The following is a 17741-nucleotide window of genomic DNA, read 5'->3' on the forward strand; positions in this document are numbered from 1 at the left end:
ACCCACCCGCCCAGGCCCACAAGCGGGGGTTACCCTCCATGAGGCTCTCTGTGGAGACACAGGGCTGCCTCCAGAGCTTCTGGAGACGGGAGGAAAATCATCAACTTTGAAGGTGGACGCCAAACCCCCTCCTCGGCGCGGTGTGGATGGGCAGCACGCATGTCGGCAGCTGCACTGTTGCTGCTGCTGGCTCCAGACTTGTCTAAAGACTTCAGATCAAATGTGGTGACCCCATGAATTTAAGCATATTACTAAGTGGAGGAAAAGAAACTAAGCAGGATATTCCCTCAGTAACACCAGTGAAGAGGAAAGAGCCCAGCCCCGAATCCCCGTTCACCTGGCCCGAGTCCTTCTAATTGTGGCCCCAGCCCGTGGACAATGGTAGTCCAGTAGCGGCTGCTGGCACGGCGGGACCCGGTCTCCCTGGAGTCGGGCTGTTAGTTAATGCAGTCCAAAAGCGGGTGGTAAACTCCATCTAAGGCTAAATACCGGCGCGAGACCGATAGCAGACAAGTACCATGAGGGAAAGTTGAAAAGAACTTTGAAGAGAGAGTTCTAGAGAGCGTGAAACCGCTAAGAGGTAAATGGGTGGGGTCTGTGCGGTCCGCCCGAAGGATTCAGCGAGGCGGGTTTGGCGTTGTCTGGTCCGGGTCCTGCGATACTGCCCCACGGCTCATCTTGGTGGCTGCTTTCCACTCTTCCCCCTCCGGGGGAGGGTGGGTACCGCCGGTCTGGGAGTTGACGTGGCCCGGGCGGCTTTGGTCCCTGCAGGATGCATTTACTCAATGGCAGTGCGTCGCGACTGACTCAGAGCTGGCTGTGAAGGCTTTGGGGGCGGAAGGTGGCCGGGTGGTTGCACCCATGCTTTTGGGCACAGGACTCACGCCCTCCCAGCATTACATCCCCCTCTCGGCAGCAGCAGTCGCAGTCCCTTGGGGTCGAGGGAGACAATTGCCTCCGCAACATCTTCCGCTCAGCCTTCCCCAGCCCCCCAATGGCATCCTTCCCGTGAGGGAAGCTGTCGGTCGTAGGCAGGGGTCCCTCGGGTGGGAAGCAGGGCTCGGCAACGGGGAAGGGGACCCCCCGCTCCTAAAACGGCTATAAACCAGGGTGGACTGTCCTCAGTGCACCCTGACCTCACCACACCGCTGAGGCGGGAGGGCCCACTGCCCCAAACTCTCTCCCGAGGGGCTGGGGCTGGTCACCAGGGGTCTGCGGTGATGTCGGCAACCCAGCCGACCCTTCTTGAAACACGGACCAAGGAGTCTAACATGTGCACGAGGGCTCGACACAAAACCCTGTGGTGTAGTGGAGGTGAAGATCGGGCCCCCCGGCTGAGGTGGGATCCCGCTGCCCGCTCTGAGGGATTGAAATTGCAGGTGCACCACTGGCCCGACTCATTTGTTTTGTCGGGGAGGTGGAGCATAAGCGCGCGCGATAGGACCCTAAAGATGGGGAACTATGCCTGGGCAGGATGAAGTCAGAGGAAACTCTGGTGGAGGTCCGCAGCAGTCCTGACGTGCAAATTGGTCATCTGACCTGGGTATAGGGGCGAAAGACTAATCGAACAATCTAGTAGCTGGTTCCCTCCGAAGATTCCCTCAGGATACCTGGCGCACTCCAGAGACCCAGTTTTATCCGGTAAAGTGAATGAATAGAGGTCTTGGGGCTGAAACAATCTCAACCTACTCTTAAACTTTAAATGGGTAAGAAGCCCGGCTTGCTGGCCTGGAGCCGGGAGTGGAATGCGCATGCCCAGTGCACCACTTTTGGTAAAAATTACTGGTGCTGCAGGATGAACCGAACACTGGGTTAAGGCGCCCGATGCCGACGCTCATCGGACCTCAGAAAAGGTGTTGGTTGATATAGATAGCAGGACGGTGGCCATGGAAGTTGGAATCCGCGAAGGAGTGTGTAACAACTTACTTGCCAAATCAACCAGCCCTGAAAATGGATGGCACTGAAGCTTTGAGCCCATACCCGACCATCACCGGCAGTTGAAGCCCACGGGGGCTAGGCCGTGATGAGTAGGAGGGCCGCCACCATTAGCACTGAAGTCCCTGGCGAGGGCTTAATAGAGCTGCCGTGGGTGCAGATCTTGGTGGTAGTAGCAAATATTCAAATGAGAACTTTGAAGGACGAAGTGGAAAAGGGTTCCATTGGAACAGCAGTTGAACATGGTTCAGTGGGTCCTAAGTGATGGGCAAGCGCTTTTCTGAAGGGATGGGTGATGGGTTCTTTCGCCCTCTGCTGATCGAAAGGGAGTCGGGTTCAGATCCCCGAACCCGGAGCGGTGGAGATGAAAGCCCCAACGCCTTCCCCCTTAAAAAAAGGGGGTGGCGGGGGCACCCAGAGCAGCAAAACAAATGATCCCGGAGAAGCCAGCGGAAGCCCCGGGGAAAGTTCTCTTTTCTTTGGGAAAGACAGGGCGCCCTGGAATGGGTTCACCACGAGAGAGGGACCTGAGCCTTGGAAAGCGTCGCGGTTACAGCAGCGTCTTGTGAGCTCTCGCTGGCCCTTGAAAATCCGGGGGAGTTGGTGTAAATCTCGCCCCGGGTCATAGCCGTATCCGCAGCAGGTCTCCAAGGTGAACAGGTAAGGGAAGTCGGCAAGTCAAATCAGTAACTTTGGGATAAGGATTGGCTGGGCTGGTCGGGCCAGGGCGCGAAGCGGGGCTGGGTGCGCACCACGGCTGGATGAGGAGCCACTGTCCGCTCCCTCCATGCAACCTCTGGCCTGCCTGCAACCGCCCACTCCCCCTCCCAAGGCCCTGTGCATTCTGTGCATTCGCATGCGTGGCCCCAGTTAGGGAAAGGCGGCCGGGCACGGTGGTGCAGGGGGTCTTGGTGGGTGGCAGCATCGACTCCCGTGGATCTCCCCAGCAGCGGTGAGCGCCTCTCCACCGCCCCATCTCATCCCATTGGATTTCCCACAGGGGAGTTGGGTCAGATGACACATCTCCTCAGTCGGAGCCTTGCAGCTTACTTAAAACTGGTGCGAACCAAGGAAATTCGATTGTTTAATTAAAACAAAGCATCGCGAAGGCCCGAGACAGGGTTTGACGCGATGTGATTTCTGCCCAGTGCTCTGTATGCCAAAGTTAAAAAAAATCAATGAAGCACGGGAAAACAGCGGGAGTATCTATGACTCTCTTAAGGTAGCCAAATGCTTTGTCATCTAATTAGTGACGCACATGAATGGATAAACGAGATTCCCACTGTCCCTACGCACTATCTAGCAAAACCACAGCGAAGAGAATGGGCTTGGCGGAATTATCGGGGATAAGAAGACCCTGTTGAGCTCTGGGGACAGTGGCAGGTGGGGAGATTGACTGGGGTAGTACACCTGTCAAACCGTAACGCAGGTGTACTAAGGCAAGCTCAGGGAGGCCAGAAACCTCCCATAGAGCAGAAGGGCAAAAGCTCACTTGATCTAGATTTTCAGTATGATTAAAGACCATGAAGGTGGGGCCTCTCGATCCTTCTGACTTTTTGGGTTTTAAGCAGGAGGTGTCAGAAAAGTTACGACAGAAATAACTGGCTTGTGGCCACCAAGCATTTATAGCGATGTCACTTAATGATCCTTCGATGTCGGCTCTTCCTATCATTGTGAAGCAGAATTCACCAAGTATTGGATTGTTCACCCACTAACAGGGAACGTGAGCTGGGTTTAGGCAGTCGTGAGACAGGTTAGTTTTACCCTAATGATGATGTGTTGTCGCAACAGCAATCCTGCTCAGGACGAGAGGAACCGCAAGTTCAGACATTTGGTGCGTGTGCTTGACTGAGAAGCCAATGGGGAGAAGATACCATCTGTGGGATTATGACTCAATGACTCTAAGTCAGAATCCCCCCTAACTAAACGTGACGATACCGCAGTGTCGAGGAGCCCATCCCGGCCAGGGATAGCTGGGGGTCCCTGAGCCCCCGGCAAGTAACGCCGCACGCCCCGTAGACCAGACAGCGGCCGGAAGCCCCGCCGCCTCTCTCCTGGAGCGCACTGCAAGTTTTGCTGGGAACCCGGTGGTAAATCATTCGTAGACGACCTGCTTCTGTCTCGGAGTTTCGTACGTAGCAGAGCAGCATCCCTCGAGACAAGCTTTTGTCCATCCCAAAAGGGGATTGCCTCCAAAGCGTATCCCCCCTCCCGGCGCAGGGGGGAAACGGTAATCCTTTTGGAGCGCGGGACCGATGACCAGATGCACAGGGACCAGATCAACCCCTTGAGCATACGGCCGCTGGCTTCCAGGCCTGCGACACATGGGCCTGGTTCGAACAAATAAGGTACCTCTTTGGCAGTGACAGCGCTGACCATGGGGAAGCACTTTGGGCGCAGCTAGACTGCGAACCCCCACACACCCCAGCTGAGACCCCAACTGAGTGGATTCGGAATGAGGCTTAATAGTTGGTGGAGGGCTTAATAGTCGCCTTGTGGAGGTCGGTGGAGGGATTAATAGTCGCCCTGTGGAGGTCGGTGGAGGGCTTAATAGTCGCCCTGTGGAGGTCTGTGGTGGGCTTAATAGTCACCCTGTGTCCACCGCATCTGGAGGCACGTTTGCCCCTCTCCTATATACTGACAAGCTCATTTCCTTAGAGAGATCATTCTCCTCAATGCCTAAAGCACCATCGTCCTTTCTGATAGATGCCTATAAGCTCTACACAATCTATACACCACACGTAACTGAAGGTCACATTGACCGAAACGTCTTTTTTCGTGTACTACAATAAACCGCCTTACAAATACCTTTAAGTTGAGTGCTAGGTTCATATTTGTTGCTTTAACGGTTTGGGAACCTAACCTTAACACCATCTTGAGTTGTGCTCACGGTGTTCTTTCTATACGAATTTAAATAATAAACACGTGCAGCTGGATACACCGCCTCCAACTGGCGAATTTAGACATTACACGTATATACAAGTCTGGAAACCCCGCCTCCAGTAAGGCGAATTTAAATAATAAAGGGGAACCTGGGTAACATTAATAATAGTGGGCCCTGCGATAGGGAATAGGGAAGTGGAGACCTCCTGAGCTCCCCTGAGCCAGTGTCCCTGCACTCCTAACGTTCCCTATGCCGGTTCCGCACAGGGCGCACAACAGAAACCTAAAAACCCTAGCTCGTCCTGACCTAAACCCTCACTAGGGAATTGGTCGGTGCGGAAACTAATCCCACCACTGCACTAAACACACATGAGGGAAAATGACAATACAGGGGAAACACCACTTAGCTTTGCTCTGTTGCGTACGCTCCTAGCAACAGAGCCCACCACCTGTGTGCATCTTCTCCTCCACCCGGATCCATCACCATAACTGGATCCTTCACCATAGTGCAGCCTTGGAGCAGAGTCCACCACCAATTGCAGAAGTCCAGTAACAGAGTCCCAAAGATGAGTTCAGCTCCTGCCCAAAAAGTCAAGCATGCTTGAGTCCAGCTCTCAACAACTAAGTCCTGCATGCTGAGTGCAACTCTCTCCATAGTCGTCACTCCACCAAGCCATGGAAGCACTTCCTGCCAACACCATAAACTGTGACTCCACCACGCCATGCCAGTCCTTCTTGCAGACCACATAGATGCCACTCGTCCCCTCTGGCTGGGCTGCGCAGGACTCATGTTCAGCTCCTTCCTCACCCAGGCTTCCTTGTGAATGACTAACACACAATCAATATCACCAACAGTGAATGATACACCTGACACTCATTTATAGAGCATTCACACCTGTTACCTAATCACGTGCACTTAACCAAAGAACTAAAGTGCGATACCACTACCCACCACCGGGGCAACTTAGAATGAACGACACCACGTGTAATAATTCTAATGGCCACCGGGGGCAATCAACCCATTTTGGCACCAAGCCAAGGAAAAAAAGTTCACTTATCCATTTACCTTGTCAGATCCAGCCTGGATCATGACAATGTAGTACTATATATAAATAAATAAACATATCAGGTACTGTGAATACCTTAAATAACAAAGTGTTATGTCACTACATATGAATCATATAGTACTATATATGGGTAAACTAACATATCCAGTGCTGTGACTGCGTCCGACCTACAAAGTAATATGCCGCTACATATGCATCACACAATGCATCATAAAAGAAAGAATAGTGAGTAATAATTACCCATAGTTGTGCGAGAAGTGCCGTCCGGACCCAGGTCAAATATCCCGATGCGCGTTTCGCGTACACAGGATGTCGCTTCCTCAGGGGGCGCGGCCTAATCCCGGTCTCAGTCGGGTATTTATAGTGATTAATTCCGGTCATGTGACCGGTACAAACAGTGACCAGTGTGCAAGCATGGAACGCGGAAAAGCGCTACCCACTGCTTCCAAGCCTCAGTGTCAGCACGCAACACACGGTCACGCGATAGGGCCGGTACCAGGCACACAATCACCTCACACAGGTGCGGCATAACACCGGGAATGAGAGCAATGGGGCCTCATCTCCGTGGCAAAAATAAAAAAGTGATCAGCATAATACCAAATTATATTAAATAAATAGGTGAAGTGCATGTGACGTAATATATTAAAGTGATGTGAATAAATAATACATCAATATTATATATATTCCAAAGAAAATTTTATATAAAGTGCATAAATGAATTGTGTCATGATATAATAACATAATAATGTGAATAAATACTACCTGAATATAATATATATTTGTTCTTGTATTTTTACAAAATCGAAACATGCATATACATAACATTTCATATATCCAAAAAATTTTTTTTTTTTAATTTTTCATATATATGCTAAGGACAATAAAAATCAAATAGCAATGGCAAAAGTACAAAGAGAGCAAATGGTATGAGAACGTTCTTACAGTATAACCGATTTCACATAATGTTATAAGATTAAATTGAAACTATGATTCATCCGAATCAAGTGATTAATACAATTATACATATTATCATTATTATATTATTAATTTTTATTTTTTATTTTAGTTTTAGTTTTCTTTTCTTTGCTTCTTTCTTTTATTTCTTCTTTTCTCTCATTTCAATCTCACATTCTTCCCATCTCTTCTTTCCTTTTTCTTCCCAAACACATTGCTCCCTGGTATTGTGGTATTACCCAAACCATAGCTAAAGCTGATAATGCATATGTCCATCACACACTAGCAACTAATAAAACAAAATAAAAAACCAAGACAAAGATTAAAAACCAATGGTATTGGGTAAAGACAACAACCTACAACAAATGAGATTTTAGAAAAAGGATTTTATAAAAAGGAGGAAAACCCCTGAGTCTCATTGAGACCCTTAGGGGACATCGTGTCAAGTGTGGTAATCCACTTGCATTCTCTTTGTGCAAGGAGGCGTTGAATATCACCCCCCCTGATGCCACACTGGACACGATCAATTCCCCTTACCGAGAGAAGCCCTGGATCACATTTGTGAAACTGCAAAAAATGACGAGGTAAAGTTTTCAATTGGGTTATATCGATAGCATTCTCCGCTGCCATTATATCACGCACATGTTCGCATGTACGTGTGCCCAAGCGTCTGGGTGTCATCCCAATATACACTTTGGGACAACTGCATCTTGCATAATATATAACCTGAGTTGTTCCACAGGTAATATGAGATTTTATTGAAAAAGTTTTTTTACCATCCGCAGATGTAAATTCCGTTGTACTACAAATATTACTGCAAGCTATGCAGTTGCCACATGGAAAACATCCCTTTGGTGGACCACGTGAACCAAAGACATTATGCTTCGATGTTGGAATATAATGGCTAGATACAAGCAAATCTTTAAGATTTCTACTTCGTCTAGATGTCATAGCAGGATACTTAGTCAAATATTTGGATAACGTTGGATCCATTAGAAGAATGTCCCAATGTTTTTGTAAACAATTTCTCATTGAGGCCCATTCTCCATTATATGTAGATATGAAACGAACTGTTTCACTATCCTTGTCCATCTTAAACCATGGATGTAACAGGTCTTCTCTTGACTGATATTTAGCCTTTTCATACCCTCTCTTAATGCATCTATTACTGTATCCTCTTGCTTTGAATCTAGACTGCAAATCTCTAGCCTGTGACTCAAATTTGGTACCCGAAGAACAGATATGCTTCATCCTCAAATGCTGACCAACCGGGATAGCATTTATTGTAGAGTAGGGATGGCTCGAATCCACATGTAAAAAAGAATTCACAGCAGTGGGCTTCCTGAACACATCCATCTGTAAATAACGGTTCTCATCTACCTCAATCTTAATGTCCAGGAAGTCCACCACCTTTTTGCTCACTTGATATGTCAATTTAATATTGAACCTATTAACGTTCAATTGCTGCATCTTCAGGTCCCTGCCATATGATGAACAGGTCATCTATATAGCGTAACCAGCACTGCACATGGTCTGCGACCCGTGCGCCTCCCCCGCCAAATATCTCTCTTTCCCAGTACCCCAGAAAGAGATTGGCGAAAGAAGGCGCACAGGCCACACCCATGGCAGTGCCCCGTTGCTGCAGATAAAAGACATCCCTAAAGACAAAAATTTTTTTGTCAGAATAAAAGTCAACAATTCAGTGATAAGGTCACAAATAGCGTCATCCCAGTTGCTCGCATCCAAGAAGAAGCGGGCCGCCCGCCCGTAGGCCATCATCATGTCGAAAACATGTGTAAAGAGATTCTATGCAACTACCAAACACATGTCTTCTTCCAATTGAATCCCATTGATCCTACATAGGACGTCCGACATGTCCCGGGCATAGGAGGGAAGCGACTCCACTATAGATTTCAAATAGAAGTCCACAAATTTGCAGATGGGATCGCTTAACCCCCCCATACCCGAAACAATCGGATGACCAGGAGAGTCAATGGGATTTTTATGTACTTTAGGGATGAAATACAAAGTAGGAACTTTGGGTTTCTTAATTAGGAGTCCATCCACAATTTTTTGGGGAATAATCCCCTTCTCATGAGCATTCAATAGAATGCCCTCCAATTCCTGTCTGAATTTGTCAATAGGATTGTGATCCAGTCTAGAATAAGTTTCCCTATCCTTTAAATGCCTAAATGCCTCCCTCTCATGCAGGGTTTTTGGCCATAAGACTATGTTTCCCCCCTTGTCTGCTGGTTTTATAACAATATCATCATAATTCCTTAGTTGTTCAACAGCTGATCTTTGTCTAGATGTCAGATTATCACATCTACGTCTATTAGATACTTTGAAAATCCTGCAACACCATTTTTGTAAAAATTTCTACCGATGATCACAAAGACAAGGGGGAATCTTAGTCGATCTGGGGTAACAGTTACGAGGGAATATACCCTTAGTACCTGCAGATTGTTCTTCCAGAAGATCCTCAAGTGCCATTAATGCCTCATGTTCCATGTCCTCTGTCACCAACGTATGACCATCTTTTTCATGTAATTTTTTCAAAATTAACTTTCTTGAAAAGAGGTGCAAGTCTTTTGTAGCTGTGAAAAGATCGAAATTATTAGTAGGAGAAAATGATAGACCTTTCTCCAATACCTCCAGCCAGGGCCGGTTTTAGGCAAAGTGGGGCCCATGCAAAGTTTAAAATGGGGCCCCAAATGCTAACATATTGTACATCACACATTAGCATTTTGATTGTATTTACATGCGCTGAGTTCAGGCCGCTAAATGATCGACAAAATTGAAGAAGTCGTTCAATACTTGTTTCCCGGCCTCTTTCCACCATCTGAGAAAGAATGATGGGGACAGAACGATCACTAATGGATCACTAAGGATGTGTGCACACATTGCGGTTTTTGCTGTGGATCCACAGCGGATTTGGTCCTGCGGATCCGCAGCGGATTTGATCCTGTGGATCCGCAGCGGATTTGGTTCTACGGATCTGCAGCAGTTTCCATGTGGTTTACAGTACCATGTAATCCTATGGAAAACCAAATCCACCGTGCACATGCTGCGGAAAATTCCGGGCAGATTTGCTGCGGTTTATTTTCCGCAGCATGTTACTTCTTTTTTGCGGAACCGCAGCTACAGTGTACGTTCTGGGACATACAAATCAATCAATCTCTCTCATCCGCACTGCCAAACCTCACTAAAACCTGCATCAAATCCGCTGTACACATGCTAGGAATCCGCAGGAAAAATGCATGTGTTTTACCCTGCGGTTTCTGCCAAGAGATATGGATTCTCTGCAGAATAAGCCGCAGACTAATCCGCAACGTGTGCACGCACCCTAACAGATCACCATACAGTATCATGTTATCAGCAGCATCTACAGTTTACACCCCATAGTCCTCCATATAATATAATCTGCCCCATAGTCCTCCATATAGTATAATACACTCCTCAGTCCTCCATTTAGTATAATACACTCCTTATAGCCCTCCATATATTAAAATACACTGCTCAGTCCTCCATATAGTATAATACACTCCCCATAGTCCTCCATATAGTATAATACACTCCTCAGTCCTCCATATAGTATAATACACTCCTCATAGCCCTCCATATATTAAAATATACTGCTCAGTCCTCTATATAGTATAATACACTCCTCATAGTTCTCCATATAGTATAATGCACCGCCATAGTCACCCATGTAGTACAATTCACTTCCCATAGCATAATGCACCCCATAGTTCTTCATATAATGTATTCCCCATAGTCCTCGATACAGTATAATGCAGTCCACATATAGTATAATGCAGCCACCCAATAGAGCATAATGCAGCCACCCCAGAGTATAATGCAGCCCTGCCATACAATATAATGTAACCCCCATAGAATATAATGCAGCCCCCCTCTTATAGTATAATGCAGCCACCCCTTAGAGAATAATGCAGCTACCCCAGAGTATAATGCAGCCACTCCACAGAATATAATGTAACACCCCATAGAATATAATGCAGCCTCACCCCCCATATAGTATAATGCAGCCCCTCCATAGAATATATGGCAACCCCCTCCTAGGATATAATGCAGCCCCTTATATAGTATAATGTAACCCCTCCATAGAATACAATATAGCCCTCCTCATATAGTATAATGCAGTCCCCATCGAATATAATATAATACAGCCCCCCATAGAATATAATGTAGCCCCAAATAGAATATAATACAGCCCACCTCCCCATAGAATATAATGTAGCCCCCATATTATATAACACAGCCTCCCCCTATAGAATATAATGTAAAATGTACCCCCCATAGTATATAAGATAAGATAATACTTTAATTGTCCCACCATGGGGAAATTCAGAGCATTACAGCAGCAAGGCAGGAACAAGTACAGATACAGATGCATAAAGGCATTACATTGACAGTAGGTAGGCACATATACGAAGAAAAAAAAAATGTAACCGGACTGTCACAACTTTGGATCTATCAGTTCTCTGTTTGGGTCGTTCTCCGTTTTGGACAGTGCTGGTTATACAGCCTAACTGCAGCAGGAAGGAAGGACTTTTGATAGCGCTCCCTCTCACATTTAGGATGAAGTCACGGTCTCATGCATGGGATGGGAATCATTCTGCACCATGTAGCTCACCTTGGCCAGTATACTCCTGTCGCCTACTTCCTGAACTGGGTCAAGGGGGCATCCCAGGACAGAGCTGGCCCTTCTAATCAGTTTGTCCAGCCTATTCCTGTCCCTGGTTGATATGCCACTACCCCAGCACGCCACACCAAAGAAGATGACTGATGCCACAACAGAGTTGAAGAAGGATGCAAGGAGTGCCCCTCTAACTCCGAAGGCTCTCAGCCTTCTGAGCAGATAAAGCCTGCTTTGGCCCTTCCTGTACACTGCATCCAAGTGATGGGCCCAGTCAAGCTTATTATTGAGGATCACACCAAGGTACTTATAGGTGTCGACTATCTCAATGTCCTTTCCCTGAATGTTCACCACTACTGGTGGATTTTTGCCCTTGCGAAAGTCCACCACCAATTCCTTGGTCTTCCCGGAATTAATCCTAAGGTGGTTCCTCTGACACCACTCCACAAAAGTTTGGTTAGTATCTCTGTACTCTCTTTCATCTCCTCCTGTGATGAGGCCTACTATTGCAGAATCATCAGAATACTTCTGCAAGTAGCAGCTAGATGAGTTGCACCTAAAATCCGCAGTGTACAGTGTGAAGAGAAAAGGGGCAAGAACTGTACCTTGAGGTGCCCCTGTATTGCAGATCACTGTGTCTGACACACTGTCCCGAACCTTTACAAACTGAGGTCGGTTCGTGAGGTAGTTAAGGATCCAGGTGGAGAGTTGGGGGTCCACACCAACAAGGCCCAGCTTGTCTCTCAGTAGAGCTGGCTGTATGGTGTTAAAAGCACTAGAGAAATCGAAGAACATTATTCTCAGTGTTCCCAGGTTTCTCCAGGTGAGAGAGAGTCCTATCTAGAAGGTGGATAATGGCATCATCCACACCAATGCCCGGCCTGTAGGCAAACTGGAGAGGGTCCATATCCGAGCTCACTAGAGGACGGAGACGTGTGAGAATCAATCTCTCTAATACCTTCATCAGGTGTGATGTCAATGCTACAGGTCTATAGTCATTAAGGTCTTTCGGATAAGGTTATATAACACAACCGCATAGTATATAGCCCAGGACCACATGGTATACAGCCCAGCCCACCATGGTATACAGCCCAGCCCACCATGGTATACAGCACAGCATGGTATATAGCCCACCATGGTATAATACAGCCCACCATGGTATACAGGCTGTATTCCATGCTGGGCTGTATAATACAGCCCAGCATGGTATACAGCCCACCATGGTATAATACAGCCCAGCATGGTATACAGCCACCCCAGAATGGTATAATACAGCCCAGCATGGTCTAATACAGCCCAACATGGTATATAGCCCCCCCAGAATGGTATAATACAGCCCAGTATGGTATATAGCCCCCCAGAATGGAATACAGCCCAGCATGGTATAATACAGCCAAGCATGGTGTATAGCCCCCCCCAGAATTGTATAATAAAGCCCAGGATGGTATAATACAGCCCAGCATGGTATATAGCACCCCAAAATGGAATAATACAGCCCAGTATGGTATATAGCCCCCCAGCATTGTATAATACAGCCCAGCATGGTATATAGCCCCCCAAGAATGGTGTAATACAGGCTAGCATGGTATAATACAGCCCAGCATGGTATATAGCCCCCCCAGAATGGAATAATACAGCCCAGCAAGGTATAATACAGCCCAGCATGGTATATAGCCCCCCCAGAATGGTATAATACAGCCCAGCATGGTATATAGCCCCCCCAGAATGGTATAATACAGCCCAGCACGGTATAATACAGCCCAGCATGGTATATACCCCCCCAGAATGGAATAATACAGCCCAGCATGGTATAATACAGCCTAGCATGGTATATAGCCCCCCCAGAATGGTATAATACAGCCCAGCATGGTATAATACAGCCCAGCATGGTATATAGCCCCCCAGAATGGTATAATACAGCCCAGCATGGTATAATACAGCCCAGCATGGTATATAGCCCTCCCAGAGTGGTATAATACAGCCCAGCATGGTATAATACAGCCCAGCATGGTATATAGCCCCCCAGAATGGTATAATACAGCCCAGCATGGTATAATACAGCCCAGCATGGTATATAGCCCCCCAGAATGGTATAATACAGCCCAGCATGGTATAATACAGCCCAGCATGGTATATAGCCCCTCCAGAATGGTATAATACAGCCCAGCACGGTATAATACAGCCCAGCATGATATATATCCCTCCCAGAGTGGCATAATACAGCCCAGCATGGTATAATACAGCCCAGCATGGTATAATACAGCCCGGCATGGTATATAGCCCTCCCAGAGTGGTATAATACAGCCCAGCATGGTATAATACAGCCCAGCATGGTATATAGCCCCCCAGAATGGCATAATACAGCCCAGCAGCATGGTATAATACAGCCCAGCATGGTATTTAGCCCCCCCAGAATGGTATAATACAGCCCAGGATGGTATAATACAGCCCAGCATGGTATATAGCACCCCCCCAGAATGGTATAATACAGCCCAGCATGGTATACTACAGCCCAGCATGGTATTTTGCCCCCCCAGAATGGTATAATACAGCACAGCATGGTATAATACAGCCCAGCATGGTATATAGCCCCCCAGAATGGTATAATACGGCCCAGCAAGGTATAATACAGCCCAGCATGGTATATAGCCCCCCCAGAATGGTATAATACAGCCAGCCCAGCACAGTATAATACAGCCCAGCATGGTATATAGCCCCCCAGAATGGTGTAATACAGCCCAGTATGGTATATAGCCCCCCCAGAATGGTATAATACAGCCCAGCATGGTATATGGCCCCCCAGATTGTTTTAATACAGCCCAGCATGGTATAATGCAGCCCAGCATGGTATATAGCCCCCCCCCAGAATGGTATAATACAGCACAGCACGGTATAATAAAGCCCAGCATGGTATATAGCCCCCCCAAATTGGTGTAATACAGCCCAGCATGGTATATAGCCCCCTAGAATGGTATGATACAGCCCAGCATGGTATATAGTCCCCCAAGCATGGTATGATACAGCCCAGCATGGTATATATCTCCCCCAGTGTGGCCCCACAGTCCAGTACTCACAATGATTTAAAAAAAAAAAAAAAAAAAAATTCTCACCTTTTTCTCGTGCCTGCGCTGCTGGCTGCTCCTGTCTCCTCCTGCTCTGTCTGGCACACAGTGAGAGCGCGATTACGTCATCGCGCCCCTGCTGTGTCAGAGGCAGAGCGGGGAATGATGGAAGAGGGAGTGTCAGCTGACGCTCTCTCCTCCATCACTGCCTCCTTCAGTGCGGCAGCAGCGGGAGTCGGCGCTGGGGGCATGCGGGCCCCCCTGCCTTACAGGGGCCCCATAGCGGTTGTGTGATGTGCCGCTGGCTGGGGGCCCCTGGAGGAGCGGGGGCCCTAGGCAGCTGCCTGGTCTGCCTGGCCATAACGCCGGCCCTGCCTCCAGCTGATCATTAGAAAGAATATGATAAATCCTGTTTCAGTTGATTTTGCAGTTCCACAATATTAGTTGCTAGTGTGTGATGGACATATGCATTATCAGCTTTAGCTATGGTTTGGGTAATACCAAACTACCAGGGAGCAATGTGTTTGGGAAGAAAAAGGAAAGAAGAGATAGGAAGAATGTGAGATTGAAATGAGAGAAAAGAAGAAATAAAAGAAAGAAGCAAAAAAAAGAAAAATAAAACTAAAATAAAAAATACAAATTAATAATATAATAATGATAATATGTATAATTGTATTAATCACTTGATTCGGATGAATCATAGTTTCAATTTAATCTTATAACATTATGTGAAATCGGTTATACTGTAAGAACGTTCTCAAACCATTTGCTCTCTTTGTACTTTTGCCATTGCTATTTGATTTTTATTGTCCTTAGCATATATATGAAAAATTAAAAAAAAAAAAAAAAAAAAAAAAAATTTTTGGGATATATGAAATGTTATGTATGTATGCATGTTTCGATTTTGTAAAAATACAAGAAAAAATATATATTATATTCAGGTAGTATTTATTCACATTATTATGTTATTATATCATGACACAATTCATTTATGCACTTTATATAAAATTTTCTTTTGAATATATATAATATTCATGTATTATTTATTCACATCACTTTAATATATTACGTCACATGCACTTCACCTATTTATATAATATAATTTGGTATTATGCTGATCACTTTTTTATTTTTGCCACGGAGATGTGGCCCCATTGCTCTCATTCCCAGTGTTATGCCACACCTGTGTGACGTGATTGTGTGCCTGGTACCGGCTCTATCGCGTGACCGGGTGTTGCGTGCTGACCCTGAGGCTTGGAAGCGGTGGGTAGCGCTTTTCCGCATTCCATGCTTGCGCACAGGTCACTGTAGCGGTCACATGACCGGAATTAATCACTATAAATACCCAACTGAGAGCGGGATTAGGCCACGCCCCCTGAGGAAGCGACATCCTGTGTACGCGAAACGCGCGTCGGGGTATTTGACCTGGGTCCGGACGGGACTTCTCGCACATCTATGGGTAATTATTCCTCACTATTCTTTCTTTTATGACGCATTCTGTGATGCATATGTAGCGGTATATTACTTTGTGGGTCGGATGCAGTCACAGCACTGGAAATGTTAATTTACCCATATATAGTACTATATGATTCATATGTAGTGACATAACACTTTGTGATTTAAGGTAGTCACAGTACCTGATATGTTTATTTATTTATATATAGTACTACATAATGTATATCTAACGGCATAGTGGTTGATGTGTACTAGGTAGTTATTACACTGTAAATACTTCTTTATCTGATCCCACTATATCGTTTGGCACATGTTTTGGAAAGATTGGAGATCTGTATACAATATCATCATGTGTGTGCACATGTGTCTTTATTTAGTCTGGTCCTGTATCTTCTGGTCATTTTTTTGACCCATGGATTCAGTCACATGATTTATAAATATACCCATGCAATTTGTGATAGATGTATTACGTAACTTTTGTATAATTATTGGTAATTAAAATAATTTTTGATAGATATACTGTTTTCTCTTTGAAGTTATTGGCAACATATACTCTTTGTTTCTCCTTGCTTGTAGTGTTATATTTGAGTCGCCTAACCGCATGGGTATTTGAGATTTATTGCTGGCATTTTCATTTGCAAGTGTATCGTACCTGTAGGGAAAAAGAAGTACAATTAACCAACATCCAAGGTTTGGTAAAAATCAAGCCGAATATTGGATCTTTTGAATGGTGTACCTTTTGCTAACTGACTCTCTGCAGACTCCCTTGTACAACGTTTTGTGAAGGTCTGCTGTAAAATTATTATTATTATTATTATTATTATTATTTATTGTTATAGCGCCATTTATTCCATGGCGCTTTACATGTGAGGGGGGTATACATAAAAACAAGTACAATAATCTTAAACAATACAAGTCATAACTGGTACAGGAGGAGAGAGGACCCTGCCTGCGAGGGCTCACAATCTTCAAGGGATGGGTGATAATACAGTAGGCGAGGGTAGAGCTGGTCGTGCAGCGGTTTGGTCGATCGGTGGTTACTGCAGGTTATAGGCTTGTCGGAAGAGGTGGGTCTTCAGGCTCTTTTTGAAGGTTTCGATGGTAGGTGAGAGTCTGATATGTTGTGGTAGAGAGTTCCAGAGTAGGGGTGATGCGCGAGAGAAATCTTGTATGCGATTGTGGGAAGAGGAGATAAGAGGGGAGTAGAGAAGGAGATCTTGTGAGGATCGGAGGTTGCGTGCAGGAAAGTACCGGGAGACGAGGTCACAGATGTATGGAGGAGACAAGTTGTGGATGGCTTTGTATGTCATGGTTAGGGTTTTGTAATGGAGTCTCTGGGCAATTGGGAGCCAGTGAAGGGATTGACAGAGGGGAGAAGCTGGGGAATAGCAGGGGGACAGGTGGATTAGTCGGGCAGCAGAGTTTAGAATAGATTGGAGGGGTGCGAGAGTGTTTGAGGGGAGGCCGCAGAGCATGAGGTTGCAGTAGTCAAGGCGAGAGATGATGAGGGCATGGACTAGGGTTTTTGCAGATTCTTGGGTGAGGAATGAACGGATGCGTGAAATATTTTTGAGTTGAAGTCGGCAGGAAGTGGAAAGGGAAAATTAATGAATACCTCATAGGACTTGTATACTTGAGGTTTCTCTACTCTCAGTGTTGTAGCCCTCATCTGATAGGTCATGAATCTCCGAATTTGCTTTATTATTTTGAGGGAGTTCTGATTCG

At 46.2% G+C, this 17741-nt stretch overlaps 1 pseudogene; it reads left to right on the plus strand.

Moving 5' to 3' along the window:
- The first annotated feature begins 206 nt into the window (after window positions 1-206).
- On the plus strand, window positions 207-4105 carry LOC141085679 (28S ribosomal RNA; annotated as a pseudogene).
- Window positions 4106-17741: the final 13636 nt, after the last annotated feature.

Source organism: Dendrobates tinctorius, unplaced genomic scaffold (assembly GCF_039654945.1).
Source record: "Dendrobates tinctorius isolate UK_male_01 unplaced genomic scaffold, ASM3965494v1 ptg000028l, whole genome shotgun sequence".
Classification (NCBI taxonomy): domain Eukaryota; kingdom Metazoa; phylum Chordata; class Amphibia; order Anura; family Dendrobatidae; genus Dendrobates; species Dendrobates tinctorius.